Here is a 21,139-nt window from a genome sequence, read left to right as displayed (position 1 = left end):
GCAATTGTACGTTGGTAGTGACTGAAGTGACTTAACCCTTCAAACATTTCTGAGAATTTATCTGTTTGTCTTCTATAATGTAAAACTCGACTGTTCTTTTCGCAGTAACCTCAAAGCTACTGCTGTTTAAGTACAAAATATATCATTGTAACCTTATTCTTGCTTGGAAAAAAAACCCATCAATTCAAAACTTTCGTCTAGCATATTTACACCCACACCAGTCACAAAGACACACCGTAACTTGTCGGTGGGAAAAGCAAAAAGAATCCCATTTCTTTGCTACGATTTTGTATCGTAATTGAAAGATTACAGCGTCCCTTTCCAAGCGTGAGATGAAGTTGCATTGTTATTATTTTCCCTGTTTACGCTTCCACTGGACCGCGTGCCGGTCATGTCCAGCTACCGATGTAGTTGTTCATTTTTATCCATCTGTTTAATTAAATTTATTCGATGTAGATAGCCACCACCCTCGTCGTCACCCGTGTTTTGTTTGGCAGTAGTTAGCATAGCGCCGGAGCACAGAGTGTAGCTGTGTTACTATGTTGCAACGCACGAACCATGCGCCATGGGAGAAGGTGCAAGCTTCCAACAACAACAAAAAATAAATAAAAACACACACACACACCAACCCGTTTGCTTTCCCCCTAACACCACAAAACCACCGGCCCAAGAAACGTTTAGCATTTTCGGACCGACAACGGACATTCGCGTCCGGCATTCATTAAACCGCAGAAATGAATAAATCATTCCATTCGCGCTGAGCGAATATTTGCGTTACGTTTGTGCGCTTGCCGCTTACGTTACGTGTCGTCAGTAAGCTGCAATGGATTTCGCACAAACGGCATCCGCCCCGTTCTGCCCGGGCAAAGGAAAAGCCAAGCCCCAAGCCACGAACTACCGACTCGCGTGGTTGAGCGTTCCGTTTCCTTCTTTGCGCAAATTCCATCGCGTGTGCGGACAGATTGCCGTAGCGGATTGCAATTTGCATCGTTTGCGTTTGCTTGTCCAGCGGCCGGTAGAAGGATGCGCCTTTGGAGTCTGTTTCTTTTTTCCTTCGTCTGTCGGGTGCTGCAACAAGACAAATAAAATCCCATCACGAAATGGTAAAGATACGGGTGATTAATTTACAAGAAAAATACAAACATTCTGGTGCTTCTTCTACAACGCAATGGTGTTTCTTCTGGGCCTGGAGGGCAACTTTCACACCAGCACACCAGTTACATTGTAACATTGAGCGTTTCCAATTGCTTGTAGGTAATATGCTCAATGTTAACAAATCGTAGCCTATGGATACAAAAACGGTTATTGCATCCAAATATGTCTTAATCGCAGTGGCGGATCAAGGGTATTGGGGGCCCAAGGCGGAACGACGAGTTGAGGCCCTCTGTAAATGGTAAATGTTGTTGGGGGGGGGGGGGGGGGGGGGGGTAGCGGCACTAAAGTTGCTGTTGGGAGATTGAACAGTAAACTTGAAATGCCGTCGGGGCCCCCTTCGATCATCAGTCGCAAACTTTTCAATTTTATCTGACGGGGGGGGGGGGGGGGTGCAATTGATTCAGCGGGGCCCCCTTCGATCATCTGTCGCAAACTCTAAAAATTTTGCTGACGGGGGGAGGGTGCAAATGTTTCGCCAACCTCGGGGCCCCATCGGCCATCCTTCCGGGGGTCCTTGTCGCTAGTACTCTGTCCATACGGCATACTATAGAATGGCGATCTACGGGGCCCCTAAATCGGCGGGGCCCCAGGCGACCGCCTCGTCCGCCTACCGTTAGATCCGCCGCTGCTTAATCGTCTATTAAGTCTCATCAATTAAGTCATTTCTCCATCTCCATTCACCAACATCCTCCTTTTCTCTTCTCAACGATTTTAATCAATCTAAACGCACTCGATAAACCATAAGAAAACGGTTTCAATTAAGAGATCATCTACTTAACAGCATTAAACCTCTCCAATCGATTCACACTTTACTGCCACGCTAATGAAGGGCCGGCAGCAACACACTGAGCCCATACAACTCGTAATCATGCAAAAAAGATAATCCACCAGTCAAAGCGTCAACCCCTCAATCGTGCTCGTCATCGGCATGGTCCAGTTTTGCTGACCCCCTTTGGCATGGAGCAGAAATTTATGGTTAGACATTCAATATTCGCCTTCAATCATGCATCTAATGGGGCCTTTGGCAAATCCACTTTATTACAGCCCTGCTCTTAGGTGCGCTTTTCCTCTCACCATGCGACGGAAGCGGGTAATGAATAGCAATGGACAAGCTTAATACACACACACGCATGGCCACTCACACACACGCAATGTATTACACCAAGCATTGACGGCTAGTGATGGGCGTCTTTACAAAGATCGCCATCAGCAGACGGCTCCGTGCAGCTAATGAATGTTGAACGTGTTTGAGCGGCAACGCGTCCTCATAGCAGCGTTATTCATTTCATCCCCATATCCGGTGGTGGATTTCCCAAGCCGTAGAAGGAGGATTTTTTCTTCGCTTTCCGATCACCATATCCCATCGATGTGCCTGTGGAGTAGGGACGGATGAAAGCAGAATCTCATCCAAATCGAAACGCTTGTTAACTTCGTGCCTTTTTCGTGCTACGGGCAGGGTCGTATGTGTTGGTTCTCCTTCCAAAAACGGTCTGCTGGGACCTGCCGTTGTTTCCCCCCGAGGGGGGAATAAAGTAGGCCCGGGTGGTTGGCGCCGGCCCAACGCCCTAAAACGACTTCAATCCCGGTCAGGTTGAAAGCCAATAAACCAGTGGCGCACACATTCGCACATAATCTTATCAGCTCATAAAAGGCGGCAGATTTCCCACCGAGCCACCGTTCCCACAGGACGCACCCGATTCCGGAATATCCCCCAAGCTCGCCGCCAGTTCACGCTAAATCATCTCATCTCAAACCGGGGCCGGGATCGATTTCGACCTACTCGGGGGAAAATTCGTGCGTCCATCCCATCACGCGCAACTGTGACGCGAAGGGCTGCTCACCTTTTGACGTTCGAGGGAAGGCGTCGATTAACCCGGAACCTTTTCCACCAGTAGCGGTGCGTTGGGGATGGAGTACCAATCTGGGTGTGGGATGGAGCTTGTTGGCGAACGGCTTGCAGCTGCCGTTCGTGCCCAGAATATCAACGAGCATGACGCGGGGTGGTTGGTGGACTGGCGGGCAGACACTTTCGCACTACTGGCACGCATTCTCGCTTGCCCCATTCCGCACGAGAAGCACGTTCCGGGAGTGTAATTTTATTAAAAGAAATACAACAACAGCGAAACAGGGTGCGCGCGCGCGCGCTGGTGAGAGGTGCACTGAGGTCGGCTCGAACCAGCAGGTGTTTGTGTGTTTGTGTTGAACAGGAGCGATCCGCTGGGTGCATGCTTTTTGCCCCAAACATGAGCGTTACAGGTCTAAGTAAACCAGCTTTTGCCCAGTTTGGGAAACATATGGATTTATTGATTTAATATTTTTCACATCTCTTGTCGGCTCTGTAACCGTTACAGGCTGAATATGTACCCACTGTATATTACTCTCTTTTACTTTGCTTCCCTAGCAATGGAGGCTAGCGGGGTGAATGTTAAACAAGTGCTGAGAGTTGTAAAACTTTATGAAGTCTAAGATACTTGCTTTTAACGATGGCTCGTGGAGCGATATGAAGAGACGAAGTCGGTTCAAAGCGTCCTCCGTTTATTTACCTTTATACTTTTACGCGTTGTCTCGAGGTCAGCGCTGGTTGATGAAGGACTGGAGGATTGAGAATAGGTGACACAAAGCATCTAACAGTTTATTGCTGATTTCTCTTATTTGTGTTAGTCAAATTATTTCGCCAACGTTTTATGAAATAGCTTTTTTGTGAAAGACATTCCCATTTCCTTGTGATCTAAACTAAATAAAAAGCCAACGACCTTCAGCTGCAAGATCAGAAGTTACGTTATAGCTATTGCAGGTATTCTGCTTGTTTGTTTGTTCTCTTTTCTAAGATGCTATTCCTCCCTACCAACTGTTTATGGATGATTTTATAGATCGTTGGCTTGAAAGTAGGCAATACATTTTATAGCAAACGCTCTGAAAAGATGTAAAAAAACTCTGTAGAAACTCTAATAATACAATTACACAAAGATTGCAAAGATCCGGTCAATACATTAAGGTGAGGTACAGTGACCATATAATGCAAGATGTTCGTCACCGTAACGATAAGAAATGAACTTTAGTGCAATAATTTTGGCAAGAGCAATGCTCTTGACAGTGACCAGAAGAATACAATTGAGAGAACCCCTTGAACTTGTTCGAAATTCAAGAAAAAATAATAAATTGTCTCTTGAAAAGCAATATGTTGTCCTACAATTTATTAACTTTTAATTTATCCAGCACTACAACCGTCTGCCAGTCCGTTATCCCGGCCTTAATGGCGGACGCCTCCATGCCATCTTGCCACCTCAATTTGGCCCTTTCACACCTTCTTCATCCTTGTGGATGGTCTTAAAAGACTTTATGGGCTGGGTCGTCCGTTTGCATGCGTACAACATGGCCAGCCCACGTATAGCTCATCGTTATAACGGCTCCTCCATTGTCCTTCCACATATACAGGGCAACGCATCCTTCTGAGCAACTTCCTTTCAAATGCGGCTAAGAGGGTTTCGTCAGATTTGGACAGTGTCCATGTCTCAGAGGCGTATGAGCATACCGGTACTACAAAGGTGCTATATAGTCCCAGGTTCGTCCGTCGCGAACCTCGTTTATCCTTAAATCTAGCTATCTGAATATTTTTCTGATTGTTATGTAATATTTTAATTTCAAATACGATTATATAATAAAATCCTATTTTTAAATTGTTTTTGATTGCAGGTTTGATCAACAAGAGCACTATGATACTATCAAGTATTCCCCAGGATCAACAAACTCCTACATGCTCTCTGCAAAGTAAGCGATCGACAGCCATCGCATCGAACGTGCCTCTAACCAACCACAACCTCATCCCGCCCCACAACTGTGTAAGTGAATGTGCCCGGCGAGGTCTACAAATTAATTGTAATTAATGTTTCAATAAATTCATAATGACGCTCAACACACACACACACACACCCACGTGTGGTAGCCCCAAACGTACTGATCTTTCGGGACGCGACCCACGGAACACACATTGCCTGGCCGGTTTTACCCCAGCCGTCAGCTTCAACTGCGACCTATTGCGCGGTGGCCAATTTCACGCACCGATGCTTCGGGGGATGCTTTTAATGGGTGCTCATAAATCGATTTTCCCTCGCTGGCTTTCGGTCACGAACGGGCACAGCGTTCCTCTTACAGTTCCCCCCCTCTTCGATGGAGGACGCCAGTAAGTCATGAATATATTTTACAACTCGTTCACTATTTTGTGGCTTCTGATTAATTTTTATATTTCCCATTAATTTCGTGCCGTCCGGGCGACTCACAGGCTTTAACAGCGTTGCAGCGTGAAGGAAATCCCATCAATGCATTCCAGGCAGAGTGCAAAAAGTGTGCCTCCACACAAAAAGGGTGCAAAAAATCAAACGACATCAACTATCGATAGGGAATGGTGCTTTTTGTTTTTGGTGGTTTCTCTCCCTTTACCATATTGCAGCGGTAAATCATTAACAACACCTTCGCGTGTGGTCATATTTCACATTCCGACACGCCGACGGTTCATGAGCGCGCAGCCGGTGGATGCAGGACACAGTTGCATTGATTGGATTCCACACACAGCGCCCTCGGAAGCCCCGGAAAATCTCATTAATATCGCGAGAGCGAACTAAAGCCCGATATTATTACACCGAGCTTATACACGGGTTTTGGATGGTACAGAGCACTGCAACAAAGCGGCAACTATACTCTGCCAGCGAGAGCAGGGATTTAATTGATGCAACTCAATCCAAGCCTCAAATGCGAAGCCTTTGATTTGGTTCGCAGTGCAAGTGCATTAGGGGGGCGCCTCAATTCCAAATGCACTCACACGCTCGTTCGGCGTACCAAATTATCAACCCTATTATGTTGCTCGAGTGCACTACACTTTAATAATCCTTCCTTTATTCGTAGTAATGTACTACGTACCCTCGTTCACGCTCTGGTTTATGGGGGTTTGAGTTCGTTTTGAGCAGAAACTGAACGCAAACAAACGCCAACCCACTCGTCCTAATGAAAAGGACGAACAAAACTTACTTTAAACATGAATTATTAATTGCAACAGCACTAAATTGCTAACCGCTAAACGAGCTGTACCAATCTCGATCGGGGCTCGGGCTGCGGAGATCGTTTAGCGTAGTAAGAGGGGGAGAAAGAATTTCAAACAAAAAATTGAAAAAAAAATCAGTTTCGCGGTAAACCGACAACATAGCAACACACATCCCAATAGCAAAGCAAAAGCTCACGCGCAGCGAGCTTTCAAAGGGATAGTTTGGGAAAGCAACTTTATTCTCCCCCGCTTCCCAGAACGTTTGCACAGCACAGTACGGTAAATCAGCATAACGGAATCCCTCTATGTGTGTGTGTATGTGTGTATGTGTATGTGTGTGTGAGTGTAGTGAATGAAAAGTTTAATTTAATTTCAAACTGCATACCCATGGCGAGGAAATGAAACGGGAAAACGGATGAAACCTATTAGCGAGTGCTTACGCGTGTTTTGTGGCCGGGGGAAAATGTGCAAAATGTTTTTAGCACCATTCCGTGCACCATTTTCCAATTTTTCAACCAACTAACACTCCGTCCCGCGTTTTAGAGGCGCGGCAGGGGCACGACAGGGCCAGCAGCAAACACGTTCCCGTCAGTTGCACACATGTGAAGCAACTGCTTTCACCCGGGCGTGCACCCAGTTGCAGCGCGTCGTTGTCGCCCGGATTGAGTTTGATGGACCTTGGCTCTTTCGGCAGTGCGTTAAAATCTGTTTCTGTCTCATTGGCATTGGCACCGTGCAAAGCGTGGCAACTAATGGTGCGAAATTGTGTGTCTGTGGGCAGTGAAATGGTCGGGTTTAACGGTTTCACCCCGGTCAGGTTAGACAATGCATTGGGCGAAACCGTAATTGAAATGCGCGACCGAGCTGCAATAGTTTAGCGTCAACCTGTTACGAACCTTGGTGCCACACGACACATCCGTTCACAAAAGGATGCGTCAAAATAGGGAACACACACACACTCACATCTAATGATAACCCCAAAAACGTGCACGCTCTGCCCCACGGTAATATACTTTTGAGTGTGCGCGTGTGATGTAATTACACTTAACCAGAGCCCGGAATGGGTTTCGGCGGCTTCACTAACGAAAAACTATGCCGCTAATAATGTTACTGTGGTGCTAGTGAGTGTGGCAAAACGAACCGGAAATTGGACGTATTTTATGTGGAAAAAAATCGAGCTAATAATTTTGTGAAGCCCTTAAATTGGATTAGCAAAATAGCGTTAATTAGCGATGAGTAGTATGATGACTGTGTTTCTGTGTAAAAAGCTAATTTAAGAGCTAATTTGGCATTTCATTTAAACGCATCGTTAAATGCACGATTGATGAAATGGTTGAAAATGATGAGCTGCTATAAAACAAGATCATCGTTCTATTAAAGCTCGTGGAGTGCTATGCATGTATCATAATTAATTAACTGACACATTGAATAGTGTTTACACATCAACAATTCAAAATAATCGATCAAGCTCTGCATCCTTGTATCACTTATAATAGAACCGCAATTTGGAACCTACCGTTGATTAAAGTCGATATACGAATTACTCATTTAGGGTGTTGCGAAGATATCACATGAAGTCAAATATTCCCAAATAGCCAAATTTGCTTCAGCAGCTAATTTTGGCTTGCTAAAGATCGCTGCTAGAATTCGCCTTTTGCAGTAGATAAACAGCATCAAAGTTCCAGGTGGGTCTTTCAAATAGCGCTTAAGCAGCTTCCTTATGCCACGGTGCCAGGGATTATTTTTCTTTGTGTTTTATTTTCAAGCAAGCGTCATCGATGAAATAAACAACAAGATTTGTTTCGTTTAAGCACTTGTGTATATTTTTAAATCCTTTGTATTGACGAATTACACAAAATTTCACACAATTTACTGTACAGTCACAATCACTACACTCAATATTCTTTCTTCAATTAACGAATCTATCTTGTGCAGCAGCAATGAGATGATTGACGGCGTCAGTCTTTGACACTTTGACAAGAGCCTCCTTGTATCGATGTCATACATTTTAATGTTTACATTTTAAACTGTTTAATGTAAAGCTATGAAGTTCCACCAAGTTCGGTACACGTTCTTAACAAGCCTTAAAGTTCTATCATGAACCCTACACATAGTGCTAATCAGCTGCAAAGTTCCAAAGAGTACCGTGTGCTTGTTACAAAGCTTAATGGTTCCACCAAGTACCGTTTCATCTCTTAATTACCCATAAAGTATGACATCGGAACGATTTTTCGTTAAACAGCCCCAAATCAGCTATAGAGTTCGAGCTGGCTATATGGGTTGCAATTTCACTGACCATTCATGCGTCGAATAGACACTTTTTTCTTCTTCTGAAACTACCATACTTGGCCAATTGCATATGAAATGGTGAAATGACAACCTTAACAACACATTTTATCATAATCCGTGAACTTTAACACAACGTAAAAGATGGTATTTTCTCCAGAGCTTTGAAGATTGATTACTCTTCTAGTGTGCGTTTTCGTTCAAAGCTGTTCGACACAATCATGACACCTATTTATACATTAAAACGTGTTTTTCGACATACATAATTTTGTGTAAAATTAAGCATAAAATGAGGTAGCTTTGAATTTAAAATCAAAGCAATCTATTTGATACACAACAACAATGAACCTTTTTTTCTAAAAATCTGTGCACTGTAGCACAACCACACCAATTAATTCCCATTACCCGACTGCACAAACACGCACAAAACGCCGCTAATCCCGGTTTGCTAAGATCGTCACAAATCACATACCGTCGTAACGATTAAGTAATTAACAGACGCCCCCCCTTTCCCACTCCCTATGCAATGAAATTTTCAAACAAACAAAACAAAACCCCTCACAATTGTCTAAACATCACTTCAGCCAGAGAGAGAGAGAGAGAGAGAGAGAGAGAGAGAGAGAGAGAGAGACAGAGAGACATAGAGAGAGTGAAAAAAAGAAATAATAAAATAAATGTCACCCCCCGTGGAAAGTTCTTTTAAGGGTCGTCGAATTTAATTACCGACCCGGTACAACGGTTCAGACAGCGTGCGTCACACACACACACACAAAACCCCGTCCGTGACGGAGCAACACTGAGGGCAATTTCGGGCAAAGCTTTCTGCCCCTTAACATTCAGTCCTTACCCATTCATCGTGTTTGCGATGGTTAAGCTGCCGAATAAATTCCCTGCCCTACCGCCGACTGAGCCCGACTGTGCATTAATTCTGCCAAATCGCTCCAAACACACGCTGCCTCCCGTTGTTGAGGCGAGGAATAAGAACGAAATACCCCAGCCCGATGTCCTAATCCCCGTCCCAGACGCTTCGGGATTAGTGGAGAACACTCGAGCCGACGCCGACGGGAGACAACCAGCGAGTGTGAAAGTGCAACCATGCAAAATAATTGCGCTTTTAGGCTCTGTTTATGTGTCGCCCTTTTGCCAATGTTTCGAGAATGTGTGTAGATTCTAATTATTTTAAGGTATCGACATTCGCCTCCGAATGCTCATGCTCCATTTCGAAGCAAGCAATGACTCAGCGCAGCTAAGGATGGCACAGTTCTCGTCCTTGGATTTATCTTGAGCTGAGCGTTGCGTTCTTCATCATAATCCCACTCCAACGGAGGGTGCTCATGCACTTTGCCCGAGCGAGGTAATGCGCTTATCGGTTCGATTGGGCGTAAACTCCTTACAGCGACTACACAGCTGAAATGGCAGACAGTCACGTACGCAAAAGGAAGCACCAGAACGGGCCCCTTCCACCAGCTTTCCCCATAATGCGAAGAAAAGTCACCACACAAGAAATCGACCACCGGATACGGCCGCAGAGTGACTAAAGCCATATTTACGAGCGTACTGCTGCGTGCCACTGTTGTTCCGCAACCGGGGGGTAAGCAAATAGGGCGCTCTCTGCCACACCGAAAGATTGACTTCCGTTCTGCAACGCGCCTGGTGTTGCCTGGGCTTGCCACGGGTCTTGACTTGACGGGTTGGTAAAGGTTGTTCTGTATCACAACCAAACCTCAAAAACCCCCGGACCAGTGACCGACTTTTCTGGGGGGAGGAAATCGGCATTTTCAACCGAGCATTTTCATCGTCGTGGGTGAGAAAAGTTCGCCACTACCAACCAGCGCACGTACCCAAGTAGTCGGCTTGCAAGTCATTCCGATTGAAGCTGACGACGACTCGACACACCGGAGTCAAAACTACTAACTGTTCCGAGTGGGGCGTACGGTAGTGTCCGCATGACTTTTTGCCGCACACAAGCTCCTCCAGCTTGACAAAATGGCCTTGGAAAATGGGGACGGAAGAGTACGCGAGAGACCCATTTGATGCTACAAGCGCAGTGCACCTCTGTGTGTGTGTGTGTGTGTGTGTGTGTGTGTGTGTGTGTGTGTGTGTGTGTGTGTCTACACACCATCTAACGGTGATGTCGTTTGATAACATTCAGCTTAAAGGATTAAGAAAACAAGGATTATGCAAATTTGATACAGCGTGTGAGTGTGTGTGTGTGTGTGGCAACGAGCTGTACAAAACAACAAAAGGGATGCGAGGCAAAAAAAAAACATTCCACTCACAAAAACTATACCAATAGACATAGAGATCCGTTCCGTTCGTTCGTCGCCACGCCATCAAGGCGAGTAGGACAAAGTTTCAAAACCCCGGCATTGCGCCTGTGGAAGTTAGTCAGTTCTCAGCTTGAAGCATTTCACCTGCCGTCTTTGCCGTAGCCATGCTACTTGCTTTCCCTCCCCTTATCAGGAACTATAACTTCCTGTTCGCATCGAATTCCACAGCTCGTTGAGCGCTCCTCGTCCCATCACTAAAGGTGTGTGTGTTTTTGTGGGGATGGTCGTAAAGGAAACTTTCTCCACCTTTTGGGGTTAGGATTTCTTTTTCTCGCATGTTTTCGCAACCCCGGAGAGAACCGGACGCAACCCAAAATTATACACCCGGCGGTGGTGGTGCTGGTGGTGGTAACTTTTTCCATAACACATGTGGGCTTTGTGTGCCTTTGTTGTGGAAGAGTGGAGCAAACACACTGTCAGAAATGAGGGAGGCGAGTTTTTGGAGCCAGCTCTCGAAACACCAGTCAAACAATGGCTTCAAGCTGTGCAGAAACCTTGTTCACTTTCACCTCGGTGGAAATAACTGCACGTGCAAGTTAACTAGCTAAACATTCGTATAACACCTTTGTATTAAAACCTACCCCCACACACACACATGTTCAGTTTTTTAGCAATAGCCGCCTTTTGTTTGACGGAAACACTGCAAGGGGGCAAAAACAAGTTGGCATACACTCACCTGCATGCAGCTGCTCAGCTGAAGCAGAAGGTCCAGGGAAGGGCGACACAAAGTGTAACACACATTACACAACCTTAATCCCATCAAATGAGATCCCGGTTGAGGTTTTTGCTGCTGCTGCCCTGCTGAATCGATTACCGTAGGAGGAATTACACGACGACTTCACATCGGTGGTGCATTATTAATGCCGCCTGGAGGAGTGGAAAGTTTTACTCTATGTGTGAGAAAGTTTATTTTACTGGGTTGTTGAACAGGGTGGAGCACATAATAAAAATGTGTAGTAGGAGGTTTTGGAGATCACAGGACTCAAAGAACTGCAGTGTACACGTGGTTGTAGTCCGTTAAAACTACACTGTGTAGTTGAACTCTGTAAATCATCGATGGTTTCTGATTGTGCCTTAAGTTCTGCAAATAATGAATAATTTGGAAAACTGATCAAATCAGTCCCGAGAGCCTCATCCATTCATTTATGAAGCTCATTCATTTCTTCTAGCTTGAAATGAGACTACTTAATACATTTTTAAACATTGGTTTTAGGTAATCCTTTATTGAAAAACTCCACTTGATACTTTATCCCTTTCTTGGTCTTCTGTATTCTTTTTTTTTAATCCTTTGTGATAGAATACTTTGTTCTTGAATAGTTAAATTTAACCTATACGCAGCGGCGGATCAAGCACTAAGCAAACTAAGCGGCCGCGTGGGGCCCCATAATCTGAAGCGGCCCTGAAAATGGAACCCACACCCCCGCTCACAAGTAAAATGGCTACTCAATGCTTCTCTGGTTGAGAGTTTTGATTCCATCCGCTGTTCGACGCTTCAACCAGGCCTGCATTCGTGACATCGCTTAGGGCCTCCTCTAGTGTTACTACGCCAGTACCTATACGCTAGTTAACCTTTACGAAAACACATGAAATCTGCATTTATATACATTTTTAGACTAAAATTTGGAGTAATTTGACGAGTGATTCTGAGGAAAATAGACATAGACATTCAGACATCAAATGTCTGAAAAAAAACAAAAAAATCACTTCTTACTATTTTCATACCAACTCACTGATAATTAGATAATTTAGTCAAATAGATATATTTCATCTATAAATACTAAATTTTATTTTAAATAATTAAGACAATCAGAAACATCCCACAATAGTGTTGCTTAACGCAGATCTTTTATAAACTTTGGATCATCGAAATGCAATGAATCCTGAATAAAGTCTTTACGACCGCAGTCAACTATGCACCTAACTATAGCCAGCAACATGGCTACGTTTGTCTTTCGTAGTTGCTTAAATTTAATACCCCCGCCTTGCTGCTGCTCCATGGACCGAGTACGTAAACAGCACTCACACTGCCAAAAAGTGGACCTCCTGCCTGCCTGCCTGCCTGCTGGGTCCTGGGCTACATAAACGAGCTGCCATAATGAAGCCACCGGCATCATGCCACATCCATACAAAACACCATCAAATCAAACGACACCGACAGGAACAATCGAAGCACGAAACTTTCCCGCCGCAGAGAGAGAGAGAGAGTAATAGTGAGTAAGAGAAAGGAGGGGAACAATATTTGCCCAATTCACGAATGCTACCCCATCGAATGCACATCCACGCCACGCGTGTGTGTGTGGGAAAGGGTACGAAGAGGCGGACCACCCTTTCATACCGGTTTCTGTATGTGCTCTTTGGGACCTAAAATGAGGCAAGGTTTGGAAAGTGCACCAAACACGGCAGTACCGGCAGGCGGGAAAAAACGAGCGCTGGGGTTTGATGGTAGCAGCCTGCAGCAAACGAACGAAAAAAAAATGAACGCTGCATAAATAATTGCAAAAGTTGAACGTGTCATTTCCCGTCACGTTCTGCCATCTTTGGGGGATTCGTTTTTTGTGAGGGGGGGTGGGGCGAAAAAAAGTTTGCTCAGCGTGGGGACTTGGCCCACCAAATCCAACCAAATTCAAGCTCAGTACGTGTGTGTGGGGGTGGAGCACTTTTTCGCACGCCAGATAGTGTGGCTGTTTCGACAATGATGTGCACATTCGCCAACCGGGAGGCCAGTGGAAAACAAAAACTCACCCTTCCTGCTTTTTATTGCTATTTTCCTTCCCACCGCTGGGCGCGAGCTTCCTATCCCGACGTGGAAAAAATACATCCCAATTGCACCGGGTAGAGTGCATTTAGGGTTGTGTTGTGGAAATTACACGTTCTCGTTCGCTGAGACTGTCTGCGTAAGATGGCAAAAATGCAATAACCATTGCCAACCTGCCTGTCCGACCAGGAATGCTATGCCAAAGTGTCGCGTAAACGGGCTGATGATTACATTTTCCGAACCTCATCAACGTGCTTCATGGTTCAGCTCGGTTTTTGCTTGCAGTCAAACAATTAGACAAACGGCCAACCCGAAGGTGCTGCAACTGTGTCCAGCTATAACGCTTCAGCTTACAAACACAGGCTAGCACAAAACGAAGCACTCGTCAAACGCTACCGACCGAACAAAACGGAAACATTTTCCCCCCGATTTGTGTGGCTCGGAGTGGAATATCTATGGCAGCAGCCTAGGAGCAATGCTTGCAATATTACAATCGTGTTTCGCAAGACATATACACAGAAGCACAGTAGCGGAACTTGGGGCAAGTGTGCCACCTTAAGCATTTCAAGTTATAACTCACTAAAACATGTTTTTCAAAAGCCGATTTAAATCTCATAACCATTTAACATCTATTTCCTCACTTATAACTGAATTTCGCTTGAAAAAAGTGCAAACAAAACAGTTTTTGAAGCGTTTTAAAAAGGGTCCAAAAAGACGTTGTTTTTTGGGCTATGGGGCAAGAGTGCCACTCGTATGGGGCAAGACGGCCACCTGGTTAAAATAACCGTATTTCTTAGATAATTGGAAATTATTACGTTTGTACCACTAGTGTATGTATTCCTACATGTATTTAGTCACCAATAAACCCCTTTTCATCACAAACTGTATCGCAATATGGGTTGTTGCTGGTCTGTTTTTCCGGAGTAGAATCCGCTCGTAAAAGCGCACCATACCGCTGAACGCTACAACAATGTTAACATTTTTGACAGCTCGCGCCTATGAAAGATGGTGGCACACTTGCCCCAAATAGAGATGGCTCTTTTGCCCCAAAAGTTGTAACTTTTTTGAAATTGAATTTTTCAGTAACAAAAAGAAAGTTTTTTTCAACTAACCCCACAAAAAATTTCACGTTTTCTCAGCTATACGGTGGTGTAAATATTTTCTCGGTTGATTGTTCGCATGATTTTTGAGAGCTTATTTGATTGGATTAAAAAATTATAATATTCTGCTCAATTTTGAAACTCAACATAAATCAGTTCGAAACAATGGGAAATATCGATTGATCTATATGAAATTCGGCTCAGTACACCTAGTCATTAGAAAGCAACCAACTGTATACAAAATTGATCATTAAACTAAAGTTTTCAAGTAAAAATGCTTGGTGGCACTCTTGCCCCGTATGGCACACTTGCCCCGAATTCCGCTACATAGTATAATTGGAAGAAGGAGAGAAAGAGTACGATAACGAGAGAGAGAGAAAGCAATTAAATTTTAATTTAATTTTTCATTTTCATTGCAGCACAAATAGTTGGAAATTAATTACTACGGATGAAAAGGAGAACAAAAACACACCACCCGCGTCCTCCCTCCGCTTGTGACGCGCCGACTGCAACCAAATGGCAAAGTGGTTGAAATACCGCCCCGAAGTATGTGCGCCACCCTCCCGGGAGCGAAAATGGCTGAAGCAGAAATAGCTGCGACCGACCGACTTAAATTAAATCTCAACAAGCTTCTTGTGCGGCAGCTTCCAGCAGCAAATGGAATCGATCCCCCGAAGGACTCCTGGAAGCAACGGAGTCCTGTGAAGCACAAGCACCCCGAAGCTCTGTAGACATTGATGCGAAACAACCTTGACGTGATCGTCGCCTTGACGCTGTCGTCTGGACGGGCTGTAATTTGCTTTGGTGCGTAAGAAATTAATTAACATGCAAGTCGATACCAGCCAATCGTGGCAGACGCGCAAACACACAATCATTGGAAAAGTTTTCCAGCCGCGCCAGGGAGGTAAATCGAAACGTGAACAGAAATAGATCGCAGGACTATGGGATGAATATCGATTGGAAATCGGGCGAGTTTGTTTTAATCTCGTTGCGGGACTGTTTTAGACTACAGCTTAACACACTAATTAATGAGTATTTTTACAGCAGACTGCTAGTAAGTTTTCTCGATTAGTACCGCCTAAAGGTATGCAATCATAGTGTATTTTGTGTACGCCTGAAGTTATATATTTTATTCTAACGGTCGGATTAGTTTACTGAATTAGGGAAAATAATTATAAATATGATTTAAGCAATAAACGATTGCATACTCTTAGGCGTTTTTACTGAGCTTCACAAATGTTGAGTGAACTACATCCACCCCATTCGACTGCAACAATTCTTACCTAATATCTGTCCCATTCTCCACTACTGCTCTATCCATTGCAAACCACAAACAACGTTGAAACTACTGAATCCAAATCCAAATGGCACCCTAGTCAAAGGGGCAAACAATATAATCAGAGGAATGATGGAAATAAAATGAAAACTTATGTAACCGAAGTAACGAACGCTAACTTACCAACCAGTGCGCTAGTGCGGCCGCTCCCGGCACCCACCGGCAAACTGCACCACAAATGCACAATTAGTCTCCGTCTCGTGGCGAACGGTTAGGCTCCCGGCCCGAGGACCGAGCGAGTTAACATTCCCTTTTCATGTCACGGGCAACATCATCGTCACGTTGTCAGGTTTTGTGGATCCGCAAGCCAGGCAGCTGTGCACGAAGAAATGTCGTAATTTTCAATAAACTTCACGCCCACACACGCACAAAACAAAGCGAGAGTAGATTTTCCCGATACCCGTGCATCGGGCTTCTCCCCGGTACCAGAACAGAACCAGGTACCTATACGTACGTACGGACGTATTCGTATTTTGCAAACTCTCTCGCTTCAATTAATCTCGTACCCGGGCACGGACGGGCGTCTCGGCAACGACCATTTGCACCGACATTACAACAAAAGCAATGCCGTGGGACTGTAAATCCGGGCCCGGATGTAGCTGTGGCTGGTACATCATCGTGGGGCGAGTCCCATTGCGTGCGGCAGTGGAAAGCAGAGGGCAAGGTGTGTGTGCTGCTGTTGCACAACGTTAGCCCTTGCGTTGCCCCTAGCAATGCCAACTGCTGTAAGCCACAATCGTATGAACACACGCCACATGTACACTCGCCTTGCACAGTTGTCGGTCGGTGAAAAGCCGCATAAGTAAACAATGGTCCGGCCAGCAGCGCAAGGGAGCGCCTTACTGTATGCAATGTCGCCTAAATTAAAATCAAACAACTGTTAATGAAAAAGTAGGAAGATAGAAACGGATCATACGATGACCGATGGAAAGTGTCTGGAAAAGCATTGCACAATCGGTTTAAACAATTTGGTTCGATTCTATGTTTCATCTTTTCATGGTGTTTAGAAGAATACAGAACGCCTAAAAGTATGCAACACATTTCAATATTATTTTCTGTTTGATAAAAAAACATGGTTAAACATATTTTACATACATTTAGGCGCTTCTTAACACAAAAATGTGATGCGAACCATATTTCCATCGAAATCTTTTAGTATTCCCATTCTTTATCCTCTTTTTATAAACAAATCGAACGGTAAATAGCACTTGGGGGAAAGTATTTATATCTCCTTACTGTTGTCCCTCTGTTATCTCGGGTATTATTTTCATACCAAACAAAATCCAGACGGACACGTGCACACATGACAATCGCGACGGTCAAGCTTCAGTCTTGTGGGATAGCCCAGCGGAACGAAAAAAAAACAATACACATCATTGTTTGTTCCCTTTTGCATCCAATCTACATTCCGCCAAAGATCGCGTTACCCAATGCTGCATTCTGTTGCTCACACACGTGCGATCAGCCTGGGGCATCAGGGACTAAGCAACAAAAAAAAACAGGAATAGAATAACAACGTAGACTAATACGCTGGATAAACATTTTAAAATTTTTGTTTGCACGCCTCTTTTGGCCAAGTTCCACCCACCGTTGCATAACCAGCTTCTTGGCTCATTTCATTCCTCCCCCCAGGCTTTCAGCCGCGGAACGGTAGGAAGTGTGTTGATTTTAGAAGCAAACAATGCAAAACAGTAGCAAACAACAGAACATTCGGTTGAGTCGAGCGGCTGGCTGGATGGTGTTGCCTTTGTGTTGCCTCTCCGCTCGATGTTTCGTTCCCTTTCGAATACATAACAGATTGCGAACAATTTTTGACTTTCCATGATCACAAATCGAAGGGAGCGGGAGGTTTGCTTTTCCGGTTTCGACCCAGTCCCAGGAAGTGGGTCGAGCGGACGGATGGCAATACGATATTTTGCTGGCTGTTTTCCTATCGCGTTGAGCTGTATTATTGAAATGCATGCTCATGGTTGAATGTTTAAAATATAATTCAATATCACAACAGTGAAAAGATACACTTTTATGCTACAATATACCATATGTTAAAAAATACCCGTTTAAGGGACAGTTCAAAATTAATAAGATGAGTCACGCCTAAATATATGCAATATATTTGTTTTCTACAGTTCGTGTTATATTTTTGCTTGTAATAGGGTTTCGTATAGAAGGTTTTCCGAAGTGTATTTCATGCACCTCATCAGTTTGTTAATTAATCATAAAAATAGCACTTACAGCTATTAAACCGCATCACACGAATGCATATAGATATCAAACATTCATTTTGCATACTCATAGGCGCTTGACGGGACATCAAAGAACAACAATCAAACAAAATCTTGTCCAAGTACTGTCTGTCAAACATATGTTTGTGTCATAATGATTAAAAATTAATTGCAATCTGTGCAATAAACATCTCATCCGCATCACTTCCATAATAAAACAGTAATGAAATGCTTGCAAACACTAATAATCATAGATTCTTCTCTCTCCACGAAGCCACCATGTAAGATGGTGCACAATTTCTCGTAGCAAAGTTCTAATTTTGTCCGAGTACTTCCCAGTTTGGCGTAGTTTGCAATTAATTTTAATTAATCACCTCTCCACTGTCTGCAAGTGAAGGTGAAATTTTAAAATAAAGAAACGCTTCCAATCTTGCCTTTTTCCGTTACCCGTGTCTATTAAAATGGAAACTCTATTTCAACGGGTGAAAAACATCGCCCAGAACAAAGATCAAAGTGTGTGGCTAGCTTTCCATGACTCTTTTTTTTTCTTTCTTTTTCACAGGGTAAAAGGTGGACAACTTTCGCTCAACGCTGAAAAAGCAATCAAATCGTCCTCGTTTAGGGAATCTGATACGCCAAGGTTTACAAAATCGGTAGCTAACTGTCCAACGCACGTTGATGAAAACCCTGTCATTTGTGCTTTGTTTTCCCTCTTTTGAAGATTGTTCATGACAAACCGCTATGTGACCACATCGAGCTACATTGTAATGGGCTGATAAACGAGTTGTTCCGGAGTGACTTTTTGCCCAACTTACCTGTCTACTGATTCTGGCTTTGTTTTAATCTATTTTGTCCCCTTTACATTTCCAGTTCAACCGTCTCACCGGTGCCACCACACGCTTTTGATCGCTTTTCGCTTTTGAAAACTCAAAAGACCGGCTTCCATTTTGGACCATTTTGGCTGGGATTTCCATTTCATCGCCGATGACAATCGCATCCACGTCGGATTGCCGGGGCAACATAAAATAAACACCGAAACGCAACGAAAAACCAGCGCTTCTCTCACCGTAAAGCGGATTGCGTTTATGGCCGCTGCCATGCCGGATCGCACAGAGTTTCTTCACTAAAACGGACCCCCTCCAGGGAGGAGGGGTCAGTTTAACGATAATGCTGCGGTACTTCTGTTGGCTTGGTCTTTTTTTTTGCTTGTATTTTTGCCGGTGCTTCACATTTTTACGACCGAGCCGGATTTTCAGCTGACTCGATGGGCATGGCCGTCCCTTTGGCCTCTCGGGTAAATTGGATTGGTTTTTATGGGTTTCTTCGTGTGGAGTTTTTCATAATCAAAACCAGCGAATTGTCAGCAAAATAGTGTGTTAAAATGTACAGAGTGCTCGTGTGTGTGTGCGCCTCCCGCTGTTGGACCGTTAATCGGGTGCATTTAAGTAATCGTGAAGAATGAAACAGGAAGAAGAAGAAGAAGAAGAAACCCAGGCATCATCAACAATTTCTAGCTCTGATTGTCCAAACGCAATTCTTGTCCTGTGCTGGTTTAGCTACTCAAGAGTTGTGACTGGACATCCGTGGCTCGGAAGCGGATATCAACGGGACAGTGCCAGCATCGTGTAGTGTTTTGTGGTTTGGAAATAAAAATAATAGGATAGCAAATTGTGAGACCTGTGAGTGTATGAAGCCGAATAGTGCTTTTCGCCATGTTGAAGGTAACATTTAAATGAAGCAAGTAGTTTATTGCAGTACTCTATTCCCGAGACACGGGATTGCTGTATTCGGATGACGTCAGCGTAACTCAAATATTCCGGTAAATTAAAAAAATCGTACTTTATAACGCAAGTGATAAATAAACAGTCATAATTGCAATTCAACCAGATCGCTTTGGAAGAATACATTTGTTTTTATAACATTTTGTAGCATTGGAATCCTCTTTTGGTTTTAATACGCGCCTAAAAGTATGCTACATGATGTTTTGTAATACAGTGGAGCGCCGTTTATCCGGGTATCTTTTATCCGGCTGTCCGTTAATCCGTGCTATTGAGAAATGACAGTTCAATACAAAGGTGACATTGCGTTATGAGGAGTATATTTGAAAAAGCGGTTATAAGAGCACATTTTAATCACAAAAAACGCTATAATTCATGGCAAATTTCAAATATTCTCATTGGAAAAAGATGAAGTTGATAAAAGCTGGATTATTTTTATCAAAAAATAAGATAATTTTCCAAACGTTAATCAGTAATTGGTGTTAACATATATCATTTGACTCATTATCCGTGTTATTCGCATATCCGGGCGAGGTCCAGTCCCAAGAAGCCCGGATAAACGGCGCTCCACTGTATTTACCCAATTGACATTTTCGAGCACGAATAATCGGGAATTCGAGCAAATTCCCTTAAACTGCACCAGTTTAAGGGAATTTAGAAAAAGGCCTTTAAAATCAACTGTGATGCGGTTTTTTCGTTGCTTTCTTCCAAATTCCATCGGAAATGATGTTTCCCATCGTTATGGTTGGTCATGTAGCCATTTTATACTTAAATTATATCGATTTTTTATAAAATAACGTCACACAAAATTCGCTTTTGTTTTTAATAAAAAATCAGAGCTATGAATGTAAAATGAGCTCAACGGCATAGTCCATCGATAGAAGAAAGTCTAATTTACGAAATCACCAAATCTTGGCACTTTCAACTCACTTGACCACACACAAATTCACAATTTTAGGCGTATCGAGTACTAATCGAGCAGATATGGGAAATAATTTCGAGCAAATGTCACTTGGGTAGTTATTGCTGGTTAATTTGACCCAGTAGGCAACAGGGCTTTGCAACAAACTTTCTGGGTATACTACAATGAGTAGGCAAGGGATATTTTAAAAAACTGAATTAAACTTAAACCCATATTGGTT

Source organism: Anopheles gambiae, chromosome 2 (assembly GCF_943734735.2).
Source record: "Anopheles gambiae chromosome 2, idAnoGambNW_F1_1, whole genome shotgun sequence".
NCBI lineage: Eukaryota > Metazoa > Arthropoda > Insecta > Diptera > Culicidae > Anopheles > Anopheles gambiae.
Note: the sequence above shows the minus strand (reverse complement) of the source record.